This window comes from Alosa sapidissima, chromosome 1 (genome assembly GCF_018492685.1).
Source record: "Alosa sapidissima isolate fAloSap1 chromosome 1, fAloSap1.pri, whole genome shotgun sequence".
NCBI lineage: Eukaryota > Metazoa > Chordata > Actinopteri > Clupeiformes > Clupeidae > Alosa > Alosa sapidissima.
The window spans coordinates 44,660,312-44,684,170 of NC_055957.1; the positions used below are offsets into that span (position 1 = coordinate 44,660,312).

A 23,859-nucleotide genomic window follows, 5' to 3' on the forward strand; every position below is an offset into this window, starting at 1 on the left:
AAACCCAGGATCTTAAATAGGCTGGTACATCAACCCCAATTATCCAATCCTCCAATCACAGAAGGGTTTCCATTAACCAAAGAAAGGGGAGCAAGTAAACAAAACACACAAAGGCAGAATGGCGACATCTTGTGGGCAGGTAACTACATGGCAGGCACAAAAGTCTGTAGGACTTCACAAGGGGGAGAAGAGATGGCCACCATTCAACCCGGAAAAAGTCATATAACTATTACAATGACTCTGAAGCTGTTAAGGTAACTTAAGCTAAAAGAAACCTGCATAGTTCCCCTTTAACCCTTAGAACCCGAAAAAAACACACCCTTTCTTCTCTGTTACATTGCTCCGCAACTGTTCATTGCAGCAAGATGAAACCTTTAGTGCGTGTCAGAGCAGAAGTGGGGCTTTCCAACAAGACCACACACTTGTCTGTACGTTAAAGCAACACCAAAGAACTTTTCCTCTGTCGCACGTACGCTATTTGTTTATCCAGCAACGGCTTTGCAAATAACGATGTCCATAGACAAAGTAGAATATGTTGCATGATTTTATGAAAGTACGATGTATTGCAACATCATGCAAGTCAAATTTGTAGTTTCTTATGTCTCATTCCATCGAACTACAGATCCGCTACATGATCTGGCAAACTTACATAATGCGGTTATAGCCGATAGAGGGCGAAGCGAATGCAGACAGGCGTGCGGGAACCTATTTTTGACCAGGGGTGCTGAATAACAAAAATAATGGATGTCCGACGATTTCTCCCCCCCCCCCCCCCCCCCCCACCGGACATGTTTAGGATTTTGACTGCTAAATACGTCATTTTAGTGCAGTGTGTGGGTACTAGCGAGAAGTTTTAGAAAAGTCCTGGGCAGCCACAAATTCCAATGTTCTGCGACAGCACTCCGAGTCCACTGCGCCCACCCTAACCCCACAGAAGACTGTAAAACTGTAAAACACAATTAAAGTTTCTTTCAGCTTATCCATGGGTTTTTTAAACGTGTAAATCACATAGAATATGTAGGCCTATATCAACTGTAGTGTAGGCCTACACACTTGATCGCTATCACATAGATGAAACCACGCTACGGTTCTTACAGTAACTGACTCACGTTCACGTTGATCTCTATAACTGTTAATTTTTAGTAGCCTATATTCGAACCTATCCATAACCCTTTTTTGCTATTTGACTCATCATTTCACATACAAAAATATCAGACAGCGAATTAGTAATTGTACTAATTCGTACTAAAATATATTTAAAATATATTTAAAAAAATATATATATTTAAAAAAAAAAAAATCTATCTCCTGCCAGCAGGCCTTCCCGCGCCCTTGAATGCAGAAGCGCCGTTCACCCTGTTACGAGTTGATGAACCACTGAAACAATTTTGGAAACATTATTTTAAGGTTAATACTTTTAAGAAACACCAAAAAACTCTTTGGTGTTTCTTAAAAGTATCAAAATGTAAAAAAATCATGAAATTGCATCATATTTACAGTCTATACTTCTCTGTGTTCACCTGCACAACCATTAGGCCTACTCTCGTTTGAATTAGGCCTACTCGCGAACCCGTGATCGCATAGATATGGCAAGCATATCAGATGAAAGAGGAGACTCAGGGCTATCCATTGGTATCATGTATATCGTCTGGCTTTTGACAGACGAAGTGACTGCAAAATAATAACGTCATGTACACAAACCAACGCTGCACACCCATTACTCTCGTTTGAATTACTCGCGGACCCGATCGGATAGATAGCCTATGCCACGAATGTCAGATGAAAGAGGAGATACAGAGCTATCATTTCATACCAAGTACATCCTTCTGGGTTATAAAACAGATGAAGTAACAGCAAAATAATAACTTTATATAGCTGGACTTACCCCACGTTCTTGTCTGTTTTTGTGGCAAAGCATGTTTATAATCCAACATCTTGTTTCTCTATGGCAAAGCATGTTCATTTTTTGAGATCCTAGCAAATTCCTGCATGGCATCCAATTCAAGGCTCACATTGCATCCCAATTTGTTCAACAAAGAAACACCTTTTTTGTCTTTACTTTGTTAATGACAATGCAGTAAAAAGTTGAGAATCATTATGAGTGCATACACCATAGGCGCACACAGGCTAACATGCAAACTCGGGTCAAGTCAGATCAGATCAGTTCGTGTCACAGATATGGAGCGCAGAAAGGTTTAGTCATCACTAAATAAAAAATGGCATTTATTTCCATAATCACACACCACATATTTCTGTAAATTGCTCAGCCCCAGAGTATCCCTCCACCATGCCAATTATATTGCCCGATTCAGGATAGTCTGCTCTACACACACATGAAATGCATGTAGAGCTATGAGCTTGCTGTGGTGAGATACATGTCAAAATATAAGATTTTTTATAATACGCTTTTTAGATTTTAATTCTTTAAATATCAAAATAAATCAATCAATGCTAGCACTAATACATGGAATTATGGCAGATCTGGATAGCCTAGACTCTGCTGAAAAAAAAAAATATCTAATATGTGTGTGTGGCACTTACAATGACCAGAATAAATCCTTATGAATAAAGGTAGTGAAAATGCCCTAAAAACAGCTTAGGGTTCTAATGTTAACCCTTGTAAGGTGTTCGGTCATGGGACTCATTTTCAATATTTGCTGTTTTTAATGTTATGCTATTTATTATTTCTTCTAACTCAAACCATTGGCCTTGGCTCATTTTCTGTGAAGAACATAAAACATAACTTATTTTCAATGACTGCTGAATGTACAGTAGGTGTCTGTGTGCAGGGATGTTGTCTTTCTGCACCTGCCATTCCCACACAAAGTTACAAAACTCTTACGTACATTTCAAGCAATTTCACCTGTTCTAAGAAATAAGCACCAAGAATGATCAAAAATCTTGTTTCTATTTTGTTTACCTTTTTTTTTATAATGAAATGTCCTCGTTTGTCCTCGTTTTCTTATGATCATATGATCATAAATGTGATCTCACAGGGGTAAATGGAAAATATGAACCATAAATGATATCATTGGTAATTGAGTTTAAGTAAACATCTGGTAATTATTTTTACATAAATTGTTATGGTTGTGTTGATTTAAAAGCCTAATAATGTAGTGGGTCCACCAGACCCAGGAACATGGGCTGAGTAACAAAAATAGAAAAACACCTTACAAGGGTAAAAGCAGTACTAAAGAAGATTTGCTCTCGGGGTGCGCCTACAGTTGAGAAGTGCACTAATAAATGAACTCGTTAATATAATAAATGTGTGTCTTTGTAACAAACTATGAACATAACTCGGATACAATATAAAGGGAATGCCCGGAGAGCAGTCTGTAGAAAGAAAGCTCCAAATTCCTGTAAGTATCTATTGGTAGGCTACAGTCTATAGCCTAGCAGCTCTTTTCCATTTTGATTTTTGCAGGAGATTGAAATGGAATACTGCCACACAATTAGTTTATGCTCAGTGATGGATGACTTATGCTGTGACATGTGTGCATAGTAAACATTATATCTTCAGAACTTGTTGCCATAGAATATCTATATTATAACTGGTACAACCTGCTCATAGCGTGGCAGAAGTGTCATTCACCCTTGGTGATCCGTGCTACCTAGCTTGAGTTGCTGCAGCCAACAGGTAGAGTATCCAGGCAGCTACAGGGCTACACTACACTTTTAAGGTAAAAAAAAAACTCTTTAGGGCTGCTTTAAAACCCTGTCGCATTTAGAACATCTAACATCCTTCCGCAATGACAACAACAAAAAAAGCCTCATGAAGAGGACTCACATAGGACAACTTGCCATTTGTTGAAATATCATCGGCTTTCCCATGCGTAGTGAGTTTCTGAAATCAAAATGGCAGCCAGGTGCAGAAGCATTCAGCCTGTGTGATTACATCAGAATGTTAGTCTGATAAGGCCTCAGTGGTGCTGTAAATATGGTTCACAGTCTGTCTGGGAGCTTTACTTTGCAAATTGAATTTGATTCCCGGAATGAGTAATTCTCCAAATGCAGACGGATAAAACCATGACCTTTACCAATATAGAATGTGCCACCCATGAATAATTATTTCAAATTGCTGTATCCCTCTCATCTGTATGTCTCAGTCTGCCACGACAGGAACATAAAGGTTTTTTTTTCTTTTGCAAAAGCCTGAGCTTTCAAAGCACTACCCAGCCAACTGCTGCGTTGAATACCGAGCTAAAGCTGACATTTCCTACAGTTGTCTCAGCTCCAAGAATCTAAACAGACAGCCTTGTCTCAACGTACCCCTTCAGAAGCACGTAGACATGCCAAGTAAATGTCCAACAATCCACAGCATCCTATGTAAACAGGGAGGAAACACAGTGTGGCCAATTGACTTTGGCTTATGAGTCAAACTACATTAAAACACGCAGCTCCCTGCTCTGACTCCTGGGCACGACTGTATGGGGACACATAAATCAATAGAGAGGAAATTAAGCAGCAGCATATAGCCACCTGTCTCATCTGTACTTCTTTATGTTTTCATTATCGAGGCCCGCGGCCCTTTTCGATTCTGTCGGTAACACAATTACATTGCGAGGCATCTCACGCCCCGCAATTTGGCCTGTGTCTTTTATCCCGAATTAGCTCACTGATGGGACTAATGAAATGGGGCCTATAAGCGAGAGGCGGGCAGGGGAGAGTTAAAGGAGGCTGATGGCTGAAGTGGAGGTGGGGGCAGTTCCCTTGGAATAACAATAAGGAGACTTTATTTCTTGAGGCCATTAAAGATGACCTCTCTCATTCTCCCAAAACAAGCAGTGGGTAATGGAGGAGACAGCAATCAGGACCTGCTGGGGCAGCATGGGCCTGTCCTCTCTCCTCTGGCCCCCCCTACCAGTGTAGTGGTGGTCCTGCTGACAGACCCATCTTCCCTTCTTTCAATTACTGTTTATTCATGTTTAAATGCAGCGTTATCTTTTATCTTCTATTTCAAATGGCGTCTCGGCATTAATGACTATCGGAGTGTTCAAGATAAGATGGCAGGATTATGTTACGCAATGCATAAGGGCAACGCCCTGTACCGACCATCAAAAAAGAAAAACAATAAAAATAGAAAATAAATGGTAAAAAATGAACACATGAAGCCTTGGTTTTAGCGATCTCACTGTTAAGGTCCCATATCTCTTTGCTGTGGTCCTCTCCCTCCCTCCTCTCATGCGTTTCTCTCCTCTGATACACACAGCCAGCTATTCCCGCATTGCTTTATTTCACTGCGTTGGTGGCACTGCTGTTACAGAGATTGGCTCGAACTGATAGCATTCCTGTCCATGACATCCCCGAGGCTGATTCATTCTGGCAGGCATGACATTGGCTTTTGAACAAGAATGCTGGACCAGCACCCACCTCCAGCACTGCACTAACCACCTGCCTTGAGATACTGCGATACAATACACTACACTACGTCTTATTCAAATTTCTCCCCTCTTATGTGGACATGGAGATGAGTCCCCATGCACAAATTATTGAGTTGCTATTTTGGGCTGGCTGGCATATCTGCCGAGAGTGGTGTGGTGTGGTGTGGTGTGGTGGTGACGGTGACTGAAACATTATGAAAGATTGCCAACATGTGAAATTCATAAACCAATCCAGCCCTCAAGTGCTGTATGCAAAAAGAGATCAATTTAACAGTCACTGCAGACCTCAGTCATCTGTCATTCTTATCACCTTTCCTTGAGTACAACAAAGTAATGAGTACTAAATCGTTGACTTATCAGTGAAAGTTGTTCATAGTCTTGTTAGACAAATACACATAGCAAAAGCTTCAGGATTTGTATCCGCAGTCACAATGTCTGAAAAGCTAGCACTGAAGAAAATATGTAAAACTTCCATCTCCCTTCTTAAGGTACAATTCGGTATTTATGGAATGGACCACTGGAGGAAAATAGGGGAGGGTCATGTCGTTTTATTTTTTGTTAAGGGGAGGGTCACCCAACTTTTTTTAGGCTAGGGGGGGAAGTCCCCCAACTTTTGTACTCATGAAATAAGAAATCAGCAAAAGTGTCTTGTTTGGTGCATAGTTGTCCAAGTAGCTCTCAGTCTTCACACTTCAGGCACCCCTCTGCACACCACATGTATCCTTCATTTCCTTTCCTTTATTGCGGGGTAGCCTAGGGAGTAAAATAAAGGCCTCGCGCTCCTCTAGGCACTAAGATTGCAGAGCGAATGTGATTTCTGCCATTACATTTTCTTTCGTTCCATAGCTGTCAACATTTAACATTGAAAATAAGGGAGATTTCCTGGGTTTCTCACCCAAAATACGGGAAAATGTCAACATTCGTCAATATGTTGGAATGGGTAAGCCCTAAAAAGGCTTAATTTACCTTTTGTTTACTTTTAGTTTACCACCAGGGATGTAGTGGAGGCTAAAGGCAAGTAAACCATACCTGTCAACATTTAGCTTTCCAAAAACGGGAGATTTTTTTTTCGGGGAGGGGTTTTCATACACGTGTTTCAACACTGCATTTCGGTTGTTGCTTTTACCTTACCATTACCTTACGCATGCCAGTTATTTATCCACCAGCTGCCTGCCTGCAGCCTACTTCCAAAACTCCAAAGCTTGCTGTCAGATTTGGTTCCGAGGGAACAAGTTCAGTGTATCAACAACACTCAATAACAATTTATATGATGTGTTAATCAATTAAATTCCCAACAATTTCACAACAGCTAGTTCTGGAGTAGGCCATTCAACTAGCCCGATTGCTTACGACGAGACTCAGGCTATGCGCAGTTGGCACCCGCTTCCTTATTTGGGTTTTGGGTTGCCAGGTTTTAGCCTATGACTACACGGTTGAAATTGAAACTAAGTGATCGTGTATGTGTAGGGTGTATTTCATATACAATCTGGCAACCTGAATGGATCAATGATTTTAAAATGAAGTTTGATGGCCATGCAAATTACGGGAGTTTTCCGGGAGAAATAACAAAACGGGAGGGTGCTGGGAGATGACCTTGAAATACGGGAGAAACCCGGGAAAAACGGGAGTGTTGACAGGTATGAAGTAAACACAGTTTATCCACCTCTGAGATTTCAGAAATAAAGTTTACATCTTATTAAAGTTTATCCACCTCTCAAAACAGTTTATTCACTTGTAACATTCAAAAATCACAGTGTATTATCCAATATTATCCTGTATTCCCAATATGTACACTCATCAACACTCTAGGAATCATTTAATACCACTGGTAAACATTGTACAATAACCTCCACCACCATCAAACATGTCCTTTTTTAAAATCTGATACCGCATGGCGCAGTCCACCTCACCGCGATTGCAGAATTCATAGTTTACCCACCTCTTATTTTACCACTGCATCCCTGTACATAACGGTATTGGTAATAACAGTTACATTAACAGTTACAACTTTGCTTATATTGTTTATAGTTTATCTGTTCCTGTGTACGGTTAACTTCATATCTTTTGTGCACTGTGAATGTGTGAGCATTCAAGCCATTGCATTAGTGGACTCTCAGTGTGCGGTGCATATGCGGAAACAAACTAATCTATCTCAGGGAGGTGTTGAAGGTTCATGGGAATAAAAGACAGCTAATGTGATTGAGCAGAAAGAAGGTTGGGGTGTGTGTGTGTGTGTGTGTGTGTGTGTGTGTGTGTGTGTATGTGTACCATCTCTGTTTGAAATTCATCATCTCATCCTTGTTTAATTAGTTCTCCTACTTATAAATGACCTGTGGAGCCCACATCAGTCTAGTGCCACCTACAGCCCTCCACCACCTCAGCTAACCACAGAGTGGGAGGAGGAAAGACAGAGGAATTAAAGAAGAAAGAGGAGTGAGAGAGAGAGAGAGAAAAAAAGACATTGAAGAGGGGAGAGAGTGAGAGAGGGGTAGAGAGTGTGAGAGTGTCGTGTCACAAATGAAGAGAGAGAAGGAGATAGTAGGAGAGAGAGAGAAGGGATGAAAAGAAAGGGGGATAGAGAGGACGGTTAGTTCTTATGCAACATTAACAGGCATTCATAGCTCCATTGGGTTTCAGGTAGTCGTCAGATCAGCATCCTCTCATCACATAAAAGGAAGGACACAATTAGAGAAGCACTGGGACCGCTGGTGAAGCCTAATTATTTTATTCGCTCAATTTAGCACCACTACACTGACATCCGGCAGAGGCAAGAAAGAGTGGGTTAAGAGGCACACCCGAATAAAAGCACTCGGGAATACAAGAAAGAGTCAGGATGAGGTGCTGTTTTAAAAAAGGCTACAGGCATCTGCTGACATTAGCATGCAATATATCTTAAAAGCATTTCGGGGGGGGGGGGGGGGGGTGTAAGCAGCCCTCAAGAGATGAACCGATTATGACGCCTAATATGACTGTAGGAGGTTCAAGCTATGATAATAGTGAACAGAGATTTTCACTTAAGTTTATTTGAACAGAAATGTGGCTATTAACTGAAATGTAAAATGGGTTGGAGGGGCATTTAGCAAGCTAGTATCTAGTATGCCAGTATGTTTGGGTGGGGATGATGCCATGTGCCATGTATGAGGACACTCAAACAGCCATAGCCTCGAGGCTCATTTCAGAAAGAGAATTTACTGAAACAAGAGAGAGTCTGGCCATTCCTTTCCAAAGCCAGACTGATAAAGTAAACACAAAGCGTGATGGATGGGAGATTGGTAGAGCAGAGCCTGGCAGAGATTATTTATTGATTACAAATCAGGAGCCCAGTGTGAGATGGCCGCTTGCTTAATGCTGACCTCAAAACTGGCCATGACTTTACTGGGCAATGACCATGGTGGCCACCCTCACATACAGTACATACACACACACACACACACACACACACACACACACACACACACACGTACAGGCACACACATACACGCACACACGCATACACACGCACACACAGACCTACCCTACCACTACCCCACCACATTTTGTTAACAGGCTCCTGGTCCCTCCACTCAATCTTACTCAGGTGCTAAAAAACAGGGGGGAAAAATTATATATATATATATATATATATATATATATATATATATATATATATACACTGTATAGGGTGGCCCAAAAGTTCTCTTTTCTCCCAATTTGAATCCTGCATTTTGGTCGACTACTAGTTTAAGTTATCACTTAAAAAATTGGCTAAATTAAATGATATTGAGGGGTTGCACAAGACAAAAGAAAAATCATCTATATCACTTCATTAGCGGTATTTAAATATATTTGCTGAAATATCAATCTTTATGTTGTTTATTCCTTAAACTTTAAAACATTAACATGGGGATACATAAAGGACATAATAAGCATAAACTGCAACTTACTTGGTACATGTTATAGGGAACTTACCACAGTGAATATCATTACACAACAATCTTATACTAATGTATTTCTACAAGTCTGTTCAATTTGCTAATTCAGATGGAGATTGGCAAGATCTTTGACAATTGTGCTTTTGTTTGAGTCAGGATAGCTTTCTCTGTGGCGTTTAACCACCTGTAGTAAGAATTGTTTTTCTTCTTCTGATTTGGTTAATATAGCATTAAAGTCCTGTATATTGATGTCCGTTCCTGCAGTGTCATGCGGTGATTCTTCATTTATTGGCTTCCCATGGCTTTTTGTTCTTCCAGTGTATTTCCTCAGCAGTCATATACTTTTGACTGAGGTAACAAGTTCATCTTTGCTTAGGCAGCGGTTAGCATATGGTACTATTCCGCCTTTTGCTGCCTTGTTACATCATTCAATGGCAATAGTGTCTCAAGAGAGTATTACTTATTAATGAAATATATTACCCTGGAAATTCTAGAGTTCTCGCAAAAGCACAATTGAATTGTCAATGAGTAATGATGCACGGAACCAATCACATCGGTGTATCTGATATAGGCGGGCCATGAGGTGAGCTAAACAGATGACGACAGCGCTGCAACGAATCAGTCAGTAAACATTGATCGTAGTGTTATCCAATTACGTGCTGTGACATTTTCAAATGCATGCTTGGTGCCGCCCCTTGAGTTGGGTCATTTTCCTTATTGGTGGCCAGACCCTTAATCTTTCTAGATTATCAGGGTCTGGATTTTCCAGGCTAGAAATATATGGGATTATTTGTAGAAAAGAAGTAAACTTTTCATGAATATATACCAGATTACAGAGACAAGCAATGTAATAATCTGCCATTGACCATTGTTTAAGTGAAAATTCTCAAAACTTCAAGGTGCTTGTGCAACCTCTAAATCATCTTCAATTTAGCTGAAATTTTAACCCTATTTTCCTTTTGTCTTTATGGTCCATGTTTGCAAGGTTCAAATCATGGAATTTATCACTCTATTTTTTTTTTGCTTTTTTGATATTTATATATACACCCGTGCCATGTGTGAGAGTGGAAAACTAAAAATGTGTGTACAAAAATAAAATGTGTGCAAGATCACTTATAGGCAGGGTTTCCCAAACTCTTTGATTCCAATTACAACCTTGTGGGACAAAGAACATGCAATGACCCCCTCGTAATCATGACAATTGGGCATATACAGTAGTATGCTACTTGTATTCTCTGAATTTGTGGCCAGGTTCACTACCCCATGTTTTCTGGCAGGTGCGTAATTTGGTCTTTTGTCAACTTTGGATTTTGCATCTCTTGATGACATGGACTGACTCAAACATTTCTTCATATTCATCAGCTAGTAAGCTGGCAAATGAGCCATCATCTGTAGATATGAATTTTCAAAATAATAAACCACAACTTCATTATTTAAATGAAATTATTTTGCGGCTATGGATCCCAGACCCCATTTACCACTGCACTAAGAAACAAAATTGTAAAACTGGGCAAGTTTAAAACTACTTCTGCTGCAACAGACCTCAAACAAGCAATTGCCTTTATTGTGTGACCACTAAGAACACATCCTGAGTGCACACCTGCATTTTGTGGTCTCGTTTACTGTTTCCATTCTATGTATCAGCGATCCATTGTATTCCTCACTGGTCTTGACTAAACAATCATTTCAGTTTATTCATCATAAAAAACAGAAAAAAAACTTTAACAAGCCACAGTGAAGCCATGGTCTTAAAGCCAGTCACCCCTGACGGCAGAATGTCAAAATTATTTAGAGCTTCAATGCTTGGCTGATTGAGGATGAAGTCTAGCCTATAAAAGTGACCACTATAAAGACAGGCCGATGGGAGTGGTGGCGTAGCTGTTTATTATTATAATTAATTGATCTGTTGTTATATCCTCGGGTTAGTCTCTGGCTGGGGACCATCCTTCAGCAATTTCACGGGACTGTGATGATAACCTTTTAAAAAATTCCTTCACGCTCAGAAATCAAAACTTTTTACAACTGACCTGGTTCGGTCATATTTATGGCATATGAAGATTGATCTTTTTCATTAGTATGAGACAAGGCCATTTTATTGTTGACGAAACTGGGCCAGGCCTGACTACGCCCATTCTTCTCAGTGAAAATACGCAAAGGACAAAAGAAAGGTGTATGATATGTCACAGTATAGAAGTACGACAGTTGGTTAAGCATTCTTGTCTGCTCTTGCAGATCATTTTATAACAAAAGCTGTCAATGGAATTTGAGCCAGACTTTATTCTCCCAAGACGTCTTTTGGGCGGGTACTCCAGCATCTTCAGCTTTTGTTTGTTCATCCTTTCAACAAATCTCATGCATAAACGCCCCCCTCCTTGCACACACACATACACACACACACACACACACACACACACACACACACACACACACACACACAAACACACACACACACACACACACACACAATGTAATTGCAAATATAAATCTCATTAAATAAATCTACGTGAATGAATGCATCTCATTTCATTATCCCCTTGCTTTGTTTTATAGCTATATGAAAGTCATAAACAATGTAGCACATTATGCAAAAGCTATTGCCTCGTTTCTAAATCAACCTGACTTAACAATTCATCAGAAAACCTAATTGTTACAGTTTGAAGTGATTACAGCACGATATGCCCAGCAGATTTGTTTTCAATTCCCCAATATAATGCAATATTTGTCATGTCTTAACATTGATTTGACTGCTTCAAATTTGAGAGGACACAGCATTACGCTCACTATGAATCATCCCTGATTTAATTACTCCAAAGATATAAAGCAATTCAGAGAAAAATATAGCTTAATAAGTCACATAATAGCCAGAGCCAGGTCAATGTACAGTATACTGTATGTGTTGCCCTGTTACTATCCCTCTGCTGACAGGAAGAATTCAGACTACAAAACTGCTGCACTAACGAAACAAGGTGTGAAGCTAGTGACTGCTTACAGATTGGGGTCAAATTGTGCTCTCACAACAACCACGCCGATATCTTAAATAGGCTAACATCACTCTAAGGTCAACTTCAAGCAAGCATAATGCTTTGAAAACTTTCGCTGGAAGGGCAAGGGGGTAGCAACAGGACAACAGTACAGGGAATGACAGGTCCGATGGTTGGGCTAATGTTATGAGAGTATTAAAATAAGGGATATTTTAAGAAAGACGAATGTTGAAATTTTCCCGTAATTTGGGTAAGAAACCCGGAAAATCTCCTCAATGTTGACAGAATGGGTATCTGGTCCATTTCTACTCTCAAGATTCCAGTAATTGATTTAGCTTATGAAATCCATTCTAGCATTGGTCACAGGCTAAGAGCATTAACGGTTGTTTTAGCAGTGCTTATATTGGGACTCATATTTAGCATGACTCACTGGACTGACAGAGATGGAGGTGATAGGTTCATATAATACTCATGAAGAAGAAAATGAAACCTGATGACTGGGAGAATCCATGCGCGACTTTCGTGATTGGGACTAGCTGTCAGCGTTTCAGTGATTTACGACATAATTAATGGACAATTAAGACACAGATTAGCACAGCCTTGTTTATAATGGAGAAGTTTTCGAAAGTCTGTACGGCCCATTCATTTTCAATCGTCAACAAGCAACAACTGTGGCGAAGTTCAATATGGAGCCATTTGTCATTAGCTTTTGGACACATGTACGATGTCAAGCAGGGAAAGTGCTACTTCTCAGGCACCACTGGCAACGATTTATACTGTCACTCAAAACTCTTTCACAAAATGAATAGCCGGGTGACTCACGATTAGGATTCCTTTCCAACACTTGTATGGCGACAGGCACTAACTTTGAAATCATTAGTCCAGTCTAACCAATCATATTGATCAGAGATTCCTAACTTCACCTAAACTTTACAGACAATAAACAGCATCAGCAGTCAGGAAACAATGTATGTATGGAAATAAATGTACACATTGGTAGATGCTTGCAGGTGTTGCCGCTACTGATTATCAAAAATCGGTTTCGATTTTGTCATCCCCTCTCGTCGCCTGACTTTTTTCAGTGAAATGTTAGTCAACTATCATGTTCCTGACTAGTATCTCCCTGAAAGGAGATCTAGGAAGGCAGGGCCAGAAACCTTAATGACACATGAGTCAAAGTTGCATCCCTTACCCAATGTTTAGCCCTATGGATCAAATGATCTATTAAAGCAGGATGGAAGTCAACTCTTTTACAGTTTCTCTCTCTCTCTCTCTCTTTCTCTCTCTCTCCCTCTATGTATGTGTGTGTGTGTGTGTGTGTGTGTGTGCATGTGTGTGTGTGTGTCTTTTGTCAGGGACTTCCAATCCTTGTATATATCATTTTCAAATCATTTCCCCATTACTGTTGCTGTTTGATGTTGGTCTAGCGAAATAAAGCTCTTATTGCATTCCCGCCCATCGCATGCCCTCCTGAGACAATACAGTACCTGAGCCTCAGGACCTCTTTCTACCTCTGTTTGATATCTGATGGAATCAGCAGGCTACAATCAATAGCCTCTCACACCCTTTGCGGAGGATACACTATTGACAACAAGGGGCCCTTTCTCTACACTCTCTTCATTCAGCAGTTCTCATTAAATCATAAGCCACGGGGGATAACCTCCTGCATGGGGGTAAGATGAGACAGGGAGAGAAAAGACAAGAGGTGCGTATCAGCATGTAGAAGAACATTTTTGCCAGACCTCAATGTCAATTCCTTTGTTTTGGAATGACTATCTATCTTGCCAATACTTTTTTGAATATTACCTTGAGCAGTTAGCTGTAGTGGGTATACTGTGATCAACCCCAAATAATATCTATCCTTGTCTATTTTAAGTGAGTAGTGAGATGGTGATGCTTTTTAAGTGGGTATATTGCGTAGTCCTGCGTATCACATAGACTACACCACTGAAATTGCCTGTATGGAAAATATTGCCATGAATTTTATGCTAATTTGACTTCTCGAAGTTTTTTCTCGAGTTTTAAACACATTTGTAAATGTTCATTTTTGTAAATACCAAAAACTATGGATATGCAAAATGAACACCTGTCCACAACAAGGAAGATTCATTATTTAATTGAAGACTTTTTTTTTTTTTACTAATTACATCGTCTTCTGAAGCACAAGTTGTAAACAGTCACAGAGTTCCCTGACTACAGCACTATTAGTTTATTGTTAGTTTATTTACATCGTGAACTGAGAATTAGAATTATATTAAGTACATAAGTGTGCAGGCAACTGGCACGTGCAGCAGTTGTAATTATAAAAAGGTTCAATGTATGGGGGGTTCATGGCTTCAGAAAACGATAGCTGTGCCATATGTATGTTCAGTAAACTCAGAGACTTTCTAATGTGGAGACACAGCACTCAAAAAATACTCCATAGAAATGCATGGGGCTAGTGTGTCACGCCAATATGGCCGTTGTCTACACATATCCTACCCCTTCCTCGGCAAAACGTCGACATGTGAATACATTGAGCCAATCATGTGGTGTGATGTGAATACATTGAGCCAATCATATGGTGTGTTGTGAAGACATCGTGCCAATCATGTGTTGTGATCTCGCCGCTGGAGCAAGATTGGTGTCGTGAAGCCTTGCGCACGCGCAGTTCGACCCAAAGACTGTGCCCGATGAGTGCCCATAAAACGTTGGTATATGGCCGCCAAGTGGAGGGACTTGCCTAAAAGGACTTTGGTAAACCTCCCTCCCGATGCCTTAAGAGACGAGCTAGCACCCATGGGTCTTAGCTCCCTCTCTAAGACGGTCGCATCTCATTCCATGGTGCTAGTTACAAATGCAGTCAGGTGCATGGCTGAACTGCGCCGTCAGTCCACACATAACATTTTACACAATACCAGGCAATCCAGGCACCCACCGTCAATGACTGAGGAGACATTCTCCCTATTATAAGTCAGTGTAACAGTTTGAAGCTGTTATTGTAAGGTTAAAGAAACACATACTTTTGCACTGTGCTTTAATTCTCAGTTAACAAATTTAAAATGAACCAGACTCTGCATATTTAATATCCAAATTTGCTGTGCATACACTTTACCATTTATCCAGAAGTCTAGTCTAACTCTAGTGCTCTGTCTCAGCCGGACTAACTCACTGAAGTTGCTCATGGGTAAACGGGAGATCATGGAATGTTGTGTTTTAATCATCCCTGGACTAAATGAAACCCTAGTTTCTCAATAAATATGAACACATGGCATTAATGGGCTGCATACTCATGTCACACAAACAGACAATGACTTTATGATTTCCACTCGTTTTGTGACCCTGAGAGAGAGAGACAGAGAGACATCTCCTCTTGCCAAATCTTGCATGCCCACGACAACCTGCCACAACACCACTGTCTGGGCTGCCCGGCCTTCATTTCCTAGCGGCCATATGCCTCACCACGATCATCATTAAAATGAACCATTTCACAGTAGCCTCAGTGTGCACTCTCCGTTTCAGCCCTAATTAAGGGCTAGCCTTCAGCTGCTTGAAAGTGCTAAATGCGCAGAACAGGGGGAGAACCTAATTGGCCAGTTGCTGCAATGTGTGTGTGTTTGTCTGTGTGTGTGTGTGTGTGTGTGTGTGAGAGAGAGAGTGTGTGTATGTGTGTGTGTGCGTGTTTGTGCGTGTGTGTGTGTGTGTGTGTGTGTGTGTGTGCGTGTGTGTGTGTGCGTGTGCGTTTGCGTGTGCGTGCGTGCGTGCGTGCGTGTGCGTGCGCGTGCGTGTGCGTGTGTGTGTGTATGCATGCGTGTCTTTCCTTATTCTTCCTCCCTTCAACCTTAAATTTGCCTCTGGCCGTCCTATTGGGAAAGTTACCTTGCTTTTGAACAGTTCAGGAGTTGCATGTGATGGCGTGCACTGGGAGACTGCTAATGAGGTGTTAAAAAGCGTCTGAATCAAATGCAGCGGAAAGTGCGGGGGGTGGGATTGTTGCATACAAACCTTTGTAGCATGCCAACTCCAGAGCGGCTCTACACCACCATATCCTAGCAGAGACATGTTAATGGCCAGACAGGCAATGAAATCCTTCTCAGGCCACCCTCACAATCCATTGTCTTCTTATGTAATGGGTAGTTTATTTCATTTTTCCTCCCTTTTCCAATGCTCCTTCGGGTCATAAGTGAACACTTCACGTTTTACTTCACACAAGCACACATAAGTGAACCATCACGTTTTTTTTAAATATCTAGACTTTCAGCTCAGTGATGGACATGGTGTAGAGTAGATTAGATTTGCTGTGCATATTCAGGGTCCAGTGTCTGTCATCCTGGAGTAGTCTATGCTTTCAAGCATTAAGCGAATTCAATATAAAAAAGCCTCTATAGGCTTTTAAAGTATTGGACGAGATATATTTTTAATGGCTTTGCAAGCTTCACTGACCAGATGATCTCAAGTTCACAATGTCTGCATTTCTTAGTATTGTGGAAAAAAAGAAGAGAAAGAAGTCGAAAAGACTGAAGGAAAAAAAAGAACGGGATTGAAGACTGAACCATGAGAACGAAAGTGAATCTTTCATCTCACTGGCCTAGCACGGTGCCCTCCCTCGGTCTCTTCTTGCCTTTTCCGAATAATCTGCTCGACTGATGTTCAAACCGACATGGTTAAAAGGCTCATCACCGGGGGACCAATCACACGGCATCAGCGGAATCTCAATGCGCCAGGGCAAGATTAATAGCAGGCCACATGCTGTGCCGTATCAATACCCCACACTGATAGAGTCCCACACACTGGTGAAGAAAAAGACTAGCTAGTTTTTAACATATGCCGCAGTAAATGAGAGTGCCCACTTCGATTATCCTCTTGTGTTCTATATTTTGCGCCTACCACCACCAGCCAGCATTCTTACCCATAGCCCTGTTCTTCATATCGTTCTTATTCAGTGATGATCACAGGTGGGGTTTGGGAGTCTCTGAAGCTGGAGGGGCGGTAATGGGCATCCGCTGCCTTAGGGTCTGATCAAAACGTTGGAGAGGGACCCACCCCCGTCTTTTCAGTGGGGCTCCCGGTTGCACGACTGGCTTCTTCATCACTGATAGAGGCAGAGAAGAAACTCCATAGGGCGCCATTGATTTGCTTCTTTTTTTATTTATTATTGTTGTATATTTTGGCTTCGACGGTGTCCTGCATGAATCAGCATCTGGCTCTTTTGATGACGGCCTTAAGATGGTATCGTGCTGCTACCACCCCGTGAGTTAAGCGTTTGCTGACATTAAAAGGCAATGAATGGATTTTCATTTGCCAAAAGCCCCTGATAAAGAAAGTCTCTATACCACCTCCGAAGTGCCCTGAATGTTAAAGAGGTCAAAACTTTTATATTGCAACACAGACACACACACTCTCACAAAGGCCTTATTGGTTCTCTGCCAAATAGACGTCTGCCATACTGTGCATTGTGTATCTAACACAACGGACTAGACTGGGTCAGCATGGGCCCTGATGTGGTCCTGATCTGGCCCCGATGTGGCCCTAGTCCTGAAGAGGCCCATGCAGTGTCCTCAGATCCCTCAGATCGGGTCATTACGCAACAATCATTGGGGTCAGAGCTTGAGGGGCAACAGAGTAACCACGGCACGCATACCTACGCTGATGATGACCTACACTAATGGCCCGCGAGGTCATTATTCAATCTGTATTAGAAGTGGCCCGCCACGTAGTTTATACAGCGCATCCATATCTGAGCTGGCCCGACAGTATTCTCTTCATCGCATCCACGTTAGAGCTGGCCTAGCACGCTATTCTATTCAGCGCATGAGCGCAGCCCAGGGCAACGCAGCCCATCAAGTTGCTACTGTACATCTAGTGTATCATACACCGATAACACTTCAAATCCCAAAATGCGTTGCATCGTTAATGCCGCCTTTTCTGTTCATAAACAAAACACGTATCCATGCAACCAGACAAACTATCAACGAAAATGGCGAAGCGAAAGATTGATAATCGGAGCTTTCAAGATAGGTGGGAAAACGATTATATGTTCATATTATTCAAGGACAAATCTGTTTGCTTGGTATGTGGATTCACCGTAGCTGTCACTAAAGAGTACAACATAAAACGGCACTACGAAACTAAACATGAAGACAAATACAAAGATCTGGATGCGAAGCTTAAGCTACAGAAAGTGGGAGAATTGAAAGCAAGTCTGCTTTCAAAGCAGACAATCCAAGTCACAAAGTAATGCTGCTGTAAAAGCGAGTTTTACTGTTGCACAGGATATCGCGCACGGCCATTCTCAGAGGGAGAGTTTGTTAACTGTTAATAGTTACAATTACAATTTTGATAATTGTTAAATGTTATTTACAATTTTTATAGTTCACCTGCAAAAAATAGGCCAATATATTTTTTCTATTCAGATATTCAATATATTTTTTCTATTAGGCTATATTCAGAAATGCCTGCATTCTATTTTTTTCTTGTGTGTATACAGTTTTAATTCAATAAAAACATCGGTTATTCAATAAATGTTGAGCTTGGCCCGCGACATACTCCCAGTTCTTAGTTTTGGCCCCCTGTGAATTTGAGTTTGACACCCCTGGTTTAGACCATGCAAGGTGCAGAGTCCAATGTATAGAGCAATAAAACCAACACATAGCCTCATGTGAGGTGGAATAAGAAAAGGAGGGTGTGGTCATAGGTTCTTAGTTTATCTTTTTGACATTTGTTGTAGACTTGTCATGTCATAAGGTTGTAACAAGTGGTTATTACATTGTAATTACAGCATCGCTAAAATAATAGCTGTTAAACTTTTTAAGGTTTTATCCACAGCCTGTATACAAAGAAATTGTAATTGGTTGACATATTAGTGGTTACATAAAAGTATGCATGTTTATTTTCTACAGGCCTCGTGACAAACAGATGTGTTGCTCCCAGTGATGGGGACGTGTGACTCAAGGGAAGTTACCATGGAGATGACACAGATCTATACTTGACGACAGATGTTCAGTGACATTCAGAACCTTACCTGCAAGGACACAGTAAAATGTGTAGATTTAGAGCATGTGACCTAACAACAAGGATAGCGTTAAATAAAATGCACTCACAGAGTGCTCACCCAGCATAGCACATTATGTGCTTTAGATTAATAAATTGATGTTTTGCGTGATAAATTAAATGGTTTGCATAAATAATTAAACACAATTTAAATTGCTGAGCGGATACTCCAGAGTGCTGTTTATTATTTAAAGAATTACACTTTAATCAGTCCTGCTCTATAAGAGCTTATAGTAACCATATAAGAGAACAATTGCAATGTATTTGAGTGTTTCAGTCAGAGAAACCCTTTGCATGAGGAATTGCAATTGAAAGCTGGTATATGACACATACAGAAACACAAAACTAAAACAAAAAATCAATCACTACACATTAATATATGTGGCTCATGTTCCTGCCTATTTTTTTCACGCATGGCAGTTAAAGCTCCCTTTTCACACCGAGTTACCAAAAACAAGCAGAACAACAATCCTTTTTCTTCTATCAGATCTTCCGTGGCCTTCCTCGCCATTTGCCATTTTCTTTTCCTGCATGACCGCTGCCACGGAGGAGGTGAGAGTCCGACTGGCCTTCACTTGCATGAGCTGAAACCAACCTTCGGACACTCTCATGGTTAGCAAGAATCTGTCTGTGTCCACAGTCGAGGGCCATAGTTAGAGAGAAAGGTTCTAGCTCTAAAATCTTTGGTTAGAGCAGACTGGAGAGTTCTGTTCCCAACACACTGGGTGAAAAGGCTCTGAATCAGGGGATATACTGACCGGATATTTTTTATGACATGCAGCATATCAGGAGCATCTTTGATCATATCCTGAGTTTTTAAAAATCAGTGAAAATATTGATTTATTTTGATTCCTGATATGCCAATGAGATATCAGGGGTATGCATACCCAAATCACAAGTCACACACACCATTAACAGTCACACATGCCCTACGCCCAAAAAGTACCATCAAACATCACTGATAGGCTATTTGCCATTTGATTTCTATCTAATTTCGGGACATTCAAAAATAGACTATTTACAGTGTAAAGACTACCTTTTTCAGGCCAAGGCTAGCCTACTTACCTAATTATTTTGGTTATGGTTCAATTTCAATGATATCTTTGAGATTTTATAGTCTGTAGGTCTAGCCTACTTTTTATGTATAATATGCATGAGATCTGTTGGAGGAATAAAGTCCACATTTTAAATGATCTGCTTTCCCCTTGTCTCCAATGCTGTCTGCCAAAACGAATTCGGTTCAGCTGGAGTTGCCACATAACAACAATACAAAGTTAAATTTAACAGTAGCCTAAACAATTTGAAGTAGGCCTACATTAAGAAGAATAGCAATAATAAACAACAATTCAATCAGTAGCCTAATGAAAATAAATACATACTATATGCTACAAACCATAACACATAAGAAAGGCTTATTAAACTTGTTAAAGTTGAGCATCTATAATTTCATACTATTTTAACATTACAAGCTTTCTTGTGGGCCAACTAACAATGGATCAATCATGTTGTAACTTGTCTATAAAACGTGGGTGACTGATAAACCAATGTTGATTTAATTTAGAAACAAGGCTTCAAATGAAATTGACGTCAAACTATATGAGAACCAATAATGTTAATAATCAGAATAGTAGTAATAGCCCACTTGGCTACTATGTTTTGACACTTCTACAAAATCAGTTTGGTAGTCATTTTAATGTAACTAAAATATGCAGGCCTAATAATTTCCACGATTTCTTATGCTTTGCCTCTCGATAAGCGCATGCGCACACACAGCATACCCGTCCCCCACCCCTGACTGACTTTTTAACGAACTCCTCTTGCCACTGGTGGTGACTTCAACCATCACTTTTCTGTCATGCATCTGACTGCAAGCTGTACAAACTCTGCTGTCATCATATCCAAGGTAAGAACTACAGTACTTTTGTATGCCAATTGAAAACTGGAATTAATTAGGAAATTACTGATTTTAGCATTAATGTTAACCAAAACCGTCATGTTAGAATCAGCTAACGTTTGCTAGCTAGCGAACTAATATCGCTAACGTTAGCTGCTAGCTGTTAATGTTAACTTTTCCAATAACTAACTTTACCATTGTGTGGAATATCTGGAATGGTAGTAATATCATATTCAACAATACGTCTGTCTGAGATTTCGTTATGGATGTAAAGTTTGAAACAAATGGCCAAGGTTATCAGGCATGAGTAGGTTAGCTAACCTAGCTATAACTTCTAGAAGCTACATTTATAGTGGCTGCTAATGACTATGCAGGCTAACGTGAACAGGGGGTTGACATACCTCAATATGATGCCGACAAGTGAAGGGATCTTTAGTTTGTGAAGGGTAACGTATAGTGTTATATTAAGCCATCCTTACACGAGAAGACTTGACCAGATTTGGGTAAGATTATTAAAAGATTGTAGTCTTTTGAGTAAAGCTTGAAAGCCAAATCTTGTCAAAGGTCTCTGATGTATGGGTAGCATTAGGCAAAATGTTCTTCATTTCATACCCCTTATTTGGTTGTACCTGACTTGTGCCAAGGCATGTGTTTATTTAAGATGCATGTGAGGGCATTAGTGCTTCAGTGATAGTCTTTTCATGTTATGTGTAAGCTTATTTTGCAATTTATTAATCTTAATATCCCTCTGTTCTCTGTTTGCAGGCAGTGAGTTGTGAGGACTGCTTCCCTGAGAACACCGAGTGCATTCTGGAATATTACAAATGTGTGCCACTTCCATACAAAAGAAGTTTCAATCCCGCAAGAGAGTTCACTCACCAAGTAGAGACAGACACACACACGTAGAATAGCAAATATCATTATAATGTGTTTGCATGTATTTGTGTCTGTTGCTGTGTTTATTTTATCCCCTTTTTTCATGTGTCTGTTTGTTGTTATGACTGTAGTGTGGGCTCCATCAACAGACCAGGGCAAAGTCGGTCTGTCCTGCTACTACTACATGCTACTTGACTATGTCTGGAAGCCATGGCTGCTGCCCTCAACATGCTGTAAGTGTTTGTGTGTTTTGAATGAGGGCTATGTCACTGTGCACACTCTAATTTGTTTGACAAATGTGCAATGTAATGCATTAATACAGGAACTAATCATCATTATTGTAGTTTTTAATAATAGTCTTGAATTTTGAATTTTAGCCATGTTTACCATTATGTTGGTGGTAATGTAAATAATGTGTTGAATATATGCCAAACTGAGCATAATCATAAGTTAGTTAAATCTTATTTTCTATTTACAGAAACTGAAACCCTCACAAATAAACTGATATCAAGAATTAACATTGATGATGATGGTTGCAAGGGTGCCTTCATAAGGTAATTATCATTTTTGTTTGAACACCTGATTGACTTACCAACTTATTTTTTAATGTTTGATTTTTATCTTAATCAACAATAACATAATGTATAGCAATTGCTGTTGTATTTTTTTTCAGGTGCCATCCAGCAAGTCCCAGCCTGGAGCCAGAGGCTGGCACTGCACGTCAGATGGGGGAGGATCTATGTTAGGCATCAGAAAGGTGGTTTAAGCAAGAAGGCAAGAGCTTCTGCAGACAGTGTTGCAATTAGGTATAATACTTTTGGAAATTGATCTTAATGCCTTGATTAAAAAAATGAGGAAAAATCCAACCTTTAAGGACAACAATTTTCTTTGTGAATGAATAATGTATCGTAAATAAATAAGTGTTCCTTAAAGGTTGGATTTTTCCTCATTTTTTTTTATTAAGGCATTAAGATCAGATGATTTTTAAATGTATGTGTATGCTAAGGTTATGTAAACTTATGAGCACAACAGTAATACATATCTCCATTACTTCTAACTATTGCACCTGACGTCTAGGCTGCTATTGTGGGTTTGCTTTTATTTGTCACACAAGCTGAGTTAACTATATTCATGGACAGGGTCAATTGTAACATATACTTTCTTTCTCTTTTTACAGACACCTGACTTTTACTGCCAAAGGGACCATCAGAGCACCTCTTCCTACCATCTATACCAGAAGAGTACGGACAAGGGCCCAAAATGTTTTAAAGGACGTTTCACACCCAGACCATGGACTGTTTAAACCACTGTGGTCAAGCAGAAGTCTCTGTTCTCACTCAAGGCAGGTCATTGAGAGGGGGCGAGTGTCACTGCGTAAGCCCCCTACTGCAGGCGAGAAAGCCATGTTGATTTGAATATTGATTGATAAATACAATAAAGGCCATGTAACAAATTTTATTGCCTGTCGTATATGAATTTTCATGGTAAAGTAAAATAAGTCATTGGGATTTAGCAGGTGTAATTCAAAGTAAATAATGTAATTAAGTGTATGTAAAATTAATATGAAATATTATTTAAATTAAAGTTGCACAATAAGCTCAGTGTTGGTTATGTACTATCTCACATTTAAAACCATTACATAAATCACCATACATAAATCACAGGATTAATTTTAAAAATAAAGGCATAAAGCCTATGGAAAAGCAAATAAAGGCATACACATAAATGCCTGCGAAATTAGCTGTGCCTGGCAGTATATGGGCTGTATATGCGTAGTCCCATGTTTG

At 40.2% G+C, this 23,859-nt stretch overlaps 2 long non-coding RNA genes across 3 annotated transcripts; one reads left to right on the plus strand and one right to left on the minus strand.

Annotated features, from left to right (window-relative positions):
* Positions 1-4,393: 4,393 nt before the first annotated feature.
* Positions 4,394-20,109, minus strand: LOC121720581. Its single transcript, XR_006034588.1, has 3 exons — positions 20,023-20,109; positions 8,888-8,896; positions 4,394-4,404 (listed from the first exon to the last, which is right to left on the minus strand). It is a non-coding gene; the product is annotated as an uncharacterized LOC121720581 (long non-coding RNA).
* Positions 20,110-21,091: 982 nt separating this feature from the next.
* LOC121715690 lies at positions 21,092-23,525 on the plus strand. 2 transcript variants are annotated; one of them, XR_006033666.1, is made up of 6 exons: positions 21,092-21,205; positions 21,962-22,078; positions 22,204-22,305; positions 22,551-22,626; positions 22,746-22,878; positions 23,250-23,525. It is a non-coding gene; the product is annotated as an uncharacterized LOC121715690 (long non-coding RNA). The 2 variants fall into 2 exon arrangements; XR_006033665.1 differs by having other exon boundaries at positions 21,962-22,305.
* Positions 23,526-23,859: the final 334 nt, after the last annotated feature.